This window comes from Phacochoerus africanus, chromosome 1, assembly GCF_016906955.1.
Source record: "Phacochoerus africanus isolate WHEZ1 chromosome 1, ROS_Pafr_v1, whole genome shotgun sequence".
NCBI lineage: Eukaryota > Metazoa > Chordata > Mammalia > Artiodactyla > Suidae > Phacochoerus > Phacochoerus africanus.
In genome coordinates this window covers 204904779-204911267 of record NC_062544.1, presented here as the reverse complement: position 1 = coordinate 204911267, position 6489 = coordinate 204904779, and the positions used below count along the sequence as shown (strand labels likewise).

General features: G+C 41.4%; 1 non-coding gene across 1 annotated transcript; it reads right to left on the bottom strand.

Moving 5' to 3' along the window:
- Positions 1 to 6366: 6366 nt before the first annotated feature.
- LOC125114445 (small nucleolar RNA SNORA27) lies at positions 6367 to 6489 on the bottom strand. Its single transcript, XR_007131804.1, has one exon. It is a non-coding gene; the product is annotated as a small nucleolar RNA SNORA27 (small nucleolar RNA).

The following is a 6489-nucleotide window of genomic DNA, read 5'->3' as shown; positions in this document are numbered from 1 at the left end:
ATGGGTGACCCCCTAAAAAGACAAAAGACCAAAAAAAAAAAAAAAGAAAAAAGAATACACACATGAAACCATACATAGGTGCTGAGTAGGAACTACGTATTTTATTTTTCATTTCTCTCTGTGTTAGGAAACCATTCTCCATGGGTTTCTTATGATCCTGCACATCTCAGGAGCAAAAGCAATGACTAACTTTGTTCTGGACAATCTTTCAAAGATGTTTGTACAGTGAACAACTAGGAGATAGAGACTATGCCTCCCTCCAGAGCAAAGGATTTTTGTTTACTATCCATTATAATGAAGATAATGTCTCCCGGCACAAAAGTCAGGTGGGCTTACTGCTCATTATAAAATATGTACATTCTTTGAACTTAGGGTTCCTCTCCCATAATGCAATCCACTGTTTGTGCAGTGCAGGTGTCATCTGACCCTCTTTATGTCACTCTGAGGGAACTAGAACTTAGGGGACTGGTGAGATGCTGAGATTGCTGGGAGAGACATTATCTCTGACCCAAGTGTCCTATGTCTTCTGCCAGCATCCATGAAACTGTGGAAGGCTAATTTGTTAGCTGAAATTAGAGTAACATCTTAGATTCTTCACAGTTCTTGGCACTCTGAATTTTAGTATTTTTTTAAAGTCCCCAGCTAAACATTGATTCTTAGTAAAAGTATCTCAATACACTACTTGTCTAAGTTCTCAAAGAGAATTTAAGATTTTAGAAAAATATATTAAGTTGGCATTAAAAGTCAATATAATACTGATTTTAAACTTTTATCAGAGAGAGCTCACATCTTATAAGTTTATACATAAAGGGTAGTAGAGAAACTCTACAGGGTTCTCATAAATTGCAATATTGTCTGAGGTTTTCAAGACCAGTTTCTTTTTTTCTTTTTCATCCACACCCATGGTATATGGACGTTCCTGACACTGATATTGAATCCAAGCTGCGGCTGCGAACTACACCACAGCTGGGGCAATGCCAGATCCTTAACCCACTGCACCACAGTGGGAAATCCTCAAGACCAGTTTCTGGAGTTCCCGTCGTGGCTCAGTGGTTATTGAACCTGACTAGTATCCATGAGGATGCAGGTTCCATCCCTGGTTTTACTCAATGAATTAAGGATCCGACATTGCCGTGAGCTGTGGTGTAGGTTGTAGACCTGGCTCGGATCCCACTTTGCTGTGGCTGTGGTGTAGGCCGGCAGCTGTAGCTCCAATTTGACCCTTAGCCTGGGAACCTCCATATACCGCAGGTGTGGCCCTAAAAAGACCAAAAAAAAAAAAAAAAACCAAACAGTTTCTAATGACACTAGTCATTCAAATAAAAACTCAGTCCAACTGTATGCCCATATTCACATTTATATAATTTAAGCAATAATAGTTTATAAGGTTAATTTGTCTAATTTTGGAAACTTCATTTGATTTTTTTTTTTTTTTTTAGGGCTGCATCTGTGGCATATGGAAGTTCCCAGGCTAGGGGTCTAATAGAAGCTGCAGCTGCCAGTCTACACCACAGCCACAGCAATGCCAGATCTGAGCAGTGTCTTCGACCCATACCAGAGCTCATGGCAATGCCAGATACTTAGTCCACTGAACGAGGCCAGGGATCAAACTTGAATCCTCAATGGATACTAGTCAGTTTTGTTACTACTGAGCCACAACAGGAACTCTAGAAATTTCTTTTAACTTAGTGTTTGGAAAGCTGTGAATTTCTCTTGTGAAATAAAATGCTATGTTTGCATTTTTATTTCTCACATGGCAAAACCAGGAGAAGATATGTAGCTATCTTTCTTTTTTCTTTTTTTTCCTTTTTCTGCCTCACCCACAGCATGTGGAAGTTCCTGGACCAGGGATTGAATGCTAGACTGCATCTGTGACCTATACTAGAGTTGCAGCAATGCCAGATCCTTAACCTATTGTGTTGGGCAAGGGATCAAACATGCCACAGAGACAAGCACCGTCATTAACCAACTGTGTCACAACAGAAACTCCTATAGCTATGTTTCACATCCAGGAAATAAAAAACAATTTATTAAAGTTAGAAGTATCACATATATTTGGCTTACATTTTAACTTTTATTCATGTATTTTACAAGTAATATGAAAACTATATATATCTTTGTTAAAAGGATAATCAGGAGTTCCCGTCGTGGCTCAGTGGTTCGTGAATCGGACTAGGAACCATGAAGTTGCGGGTTCGATCCCTGGCCTCACTCAGTGGGTTAAGGATCCGGCATTGCTGTGAGCTATGGCGTAAGTCACAGATGTGGCTAGGATCCCACGTTGCTGTGGCTCTGGCGTAGGCCAGCAGCTATAGCTCCGATTTGATCCCTAGCCTGGGAATCTCCATATGCTGAGGGAGCAGCCCAAGAAATGGCAAAAGAGGAAAAAAAAAGATAATCAATTTTAATTTTTAACAGTTCTTTTCAGTTGGAAGCTGTGTTTTTATAACTAATCTTACAAATGAAAAGGGTCTTCTGCATGTGTTTTTTCTTTCTCTTTTTATAATTACTCATGGTTGCCTTGTCACTTTTCCTATCTCTCTTTTTTTATCTTATAAATAAAAAGGACGACAGGCCATTCAATGAAAGTTAAATTTTCTCATCTAAAAATGTTTTTGAGGAGTTCCCATTGTGGCGCAATGGTTAACGAATCCGACTAGGAACCATGAGGTTGTGGGTTTGATCCCTGGCCTCGCTCAGTGGGTTAAGGATGCAGCACTGCCATGAGCTGAGGTGTAGGTTGCAGACGCGGCTCGGATCCCTCATTGCTGTGGCTCTGGCATAGGCCTGTGGCTACAGCTCCGATTAGACCCTTAGCCTGGGAACCTCCATATGCCGCAGGAAGCAGCCCTAGGAAAGGCAAAAAAACAAAAAAATAAATAAAATAAAAATGTTTTTGAGAGTGCTTATATTAAAAAAACAGTTGAAATACTCTTCATTTTATTTATTTTATTTTATTTTTTGTCTTTTATGGGCCGTACCCATGGCAAATGGAGATTTCCAGGCTAGGGGTTCCATCGGAGCTGTAGTAGTCAGCCTATGCCAAAGCCACAGCAACATGAGATCCAAGCAGTGTCTGCTATCTACAGCTCACGGCAGTGCTGGATCCTTAACCCACTGAGCAATGCCAGGGATCTAACCTGTGTCCTCATGGATACTAGTCGGGTTCGTTAACCTCTGAGCTATAATGGGAACTCCTATCTTATTTTATTTTTCCTTTTTAGTACTACACCCAAGGGATACGGAAATTCCTAGGCTAGGAGTTGAATCAGAGCTGCAGCTGCCAGCCTACACCACAGCTCACAACAATGCTGGATCCCTGACCCATTGAGCAAGGCCAGGAATCAACCCATCTCCTCATGGATACTAATCAGATTCATTTCTGCTGTACCACAAAGGGAACTCTGAAATATTCTTTAAATTTTTATGAATAATGTAGTTATCTTTATACAATAATTTATATGATTTGAATTTTACTTTGGTCAGAGTTTTAATTCTCACCTAAGTTTAAACTTTTCCATTTGAGGAGTTCCTGTTGTGGTTCAGTGGAAACGAATCCTACTAGGAACCATGAGGTTGCGGGTTTGATCCCTGGCCTTGTTCAGTAGGTTAGGGATCAGGCGTTGCCATGAGATGTGGCATAGTTTGCAGACGCGGCTCAGATCTGATGTTGCTGTGGCGTAGGCTGACAGTTATAGCTCCGATTAGACCTCTAGTCTGGGAACCACCATATGCTGCAGGTTCAGCCCGAAAAGGACAAAAGACAAAAACAAACAAATAAAAATTTTCCACTTGAAGTCACCTTTTCTGGAAAAAAAAAAACCCACAAAAAACCTTTTAGGTCTCAATTTTCTAGAGACAGGCATTCCTGCTGCAGAGCAAGATCATCAGCTGTGTCTCTGCAGAGATGGGACATAGGTTCAATTCCCGCCCCAGGATAGTGGGCTAAATGATCTGTGTAGGTCGCAACTGTGGCTTGGATCCAGGCTGTGAGAGGCCAAAGAAGAAGAAGGAAAAAAAAAAAAAAAAAACCTGACAGTCACCTACTCGATGCCATCCTATAAGCCACAGAGTGTAATTTTACTGGCACTTACCTTTCTTCACAGCCTGGAGAATTTTTCCATTACCATGAAGGTTAATGACTCACACTTTTGGAGACACTTAATGATCCTTTCCCCTAGCCTCATAAAATCTCACCAATTATCATTTTACTGGGCTTTATTTTCTAATTTCCTCCTTGGGTGAGTCATCCTATATAGTACAAAGGCTTCTACCAAGGAATGCTCGTGTCCTCTGTCTTTTATGGCATATCTACATTGGTCCTTCAGAACTGAAGGCTTTTACTGCCAAAGGCTTCAGAAAGGCTAGAGTCTCCTTTGAGGTACTACTTCCTCCTGGGTAGGTGTGGACTTTCACATGGAAAAAAATAGCCAGAGCCAGATAGAAAAAGGAATCATCAAACTCTTAGGCCAACTGAAATGATAACAGCAGCCCTCTAAGAACAAGGGCAAGAAAGGATGGAAAGGAATTCATTAAGAGAAAGCACTTTCTCCTGGTGGCCTTGCATTTCCTAAAAAGACCTCCACCTCTACCTTTATCCTCTAGGGGGCAGAAGTCCCCCAAAAAGGAGGGAAGATACTCCTGGGAAAGATGAGAACTTCTTAAGAGCCATGCATTCTGTTTCTCCTTTTATAGGCAGTGAGGGAAAACGTGCTTCTTACTGGGGCTGGACTCTCATAAACAATCCTCACGACCTGAATGAGATTAAGCTGAATCACTTCTCAAATGAGAGACACTTACACAGAAAGTAAGGACTACAGTGAGTCAGCGACTCACAGATGGGCCTCCACCTATTTTATGGGCCCACTCCTTGTAATATCAGCCACAGAAAGTGACAGCAACAGCAAATACCATACTCACTGAATTTTCTTACCCACTACAGTTTTTCAGCAGTGTATCATTATTAAAAGTTATTCACATATTTATTATGCTTATAAATGAATTTATGAAAATCAAATCTATGAGCATAAAAGTGATGATATATGTTGAGTAAAAAATGAGATTATAGGCGTTCCCAACATGACTCAGCAGTTACTGAACCCAACCAGTAAAAAAATAGTGAATTTCAACATTTAGATGAATATTTATTTATTTATTTTGCTTTTTTAGGGCTGCACCCATGCCATATGGAGGTTCTCAGGCTAGGGGTCTAATTGGAGCTACAGCTGCTGGCCTACACCACAGCTACAGCAACACCAGATCCGAGCCGTGTCTGTGACCTACACCACAGCTCAGGGCAACACCGGATCCTTAACCCACCAAGCGAGGCCAGGGATGGAACCTGCAACCTCATGGTTTCTGATCAGATTCGTTTCCACTGCGTCACAACGGGAACTCCCTCAGATGAATATTTAAATGTGGATAGCTTCCATCTTAGTCCTGTGTTTTCCTGTCATATGCTCTGGATTTTATTCATAAATATTTATCTAGTACATAGAACCAGCATAAAGTTGTTTTGGGGTAGAAAAGATTTCAGAACTTAGTGGCAATAGATGTTCAAGACAGAGAAGAAATGGAAGAGAAGGGCATGTGCTCATTACACTTTCAGGGCAACTGAGCAAACGTCACTGCCCACATCTTTCTCCTTCTTGTCTTGGTCCGTTAGTTCTAGATGGCCTCATAGAATCTAGACTGGTGGAGGAGGGTGGACCCCGCTTCATCCTGTCCTGCCCCGCCCACCCAGCCCAGAGACCCTTCCCAGAATACCTCTGAGTTCCAGCCTCTTCTCTAGCACCTCTGGAAATGCGGAGCTCAGTATTTTGTCTGAAATGCTTTCCCTCTTTGTCTGCTTGGAGAACCACTCATCATTCAATATTCAAATCAGGTATGTGGTTTCTATGACGCCCACGTGGCACAGTTGTTGGTGCTTCTGAGTGTGGACTCTGTGATCAGGAAGACCTTAGTTCAAACCTGCCTTTCCTCCTAGCACTTGCTGTATGATCTTAGCCAGCCTGTCTCCCCTCTCCGAGCCTCGGCTTTTTTACCTGTAAAATGGAGTTTGCAGACGTGATCATATGTATAGGCTCTTTAGATGGTGTCTGGCAACAGCAAGGAAGTGATAAATGGTAACTGCTGCCATTAACATCAGGGGTTTCAACACTGACTTGCATATTGAAATCACCTGCAGAGCTTTTAAAGCGCGATTTAAAAGATCTGAGCTGATGTTCCTAGCGAAGGTCATATTTTTTTGAAGTTGCCCAAGTGATTCTATTATGTAGCCTGCCAGGGGGTCAACAGTTACATTAGCAGTTCTTTTTTTTTTTTTTTTAATCTATTTAAAAACTTATATTTTAAAAAACTTTTACAATTTGTTTCCTCTGACAAGTTACAAGACAAGCTCTCAGATGGCTTGAGTTTTAAATATTTCCTTTGTTCCACTTGAATGACCAGTAAAGACACAAGTCCAATCAGCAAAGTGAAAAGGGGGTA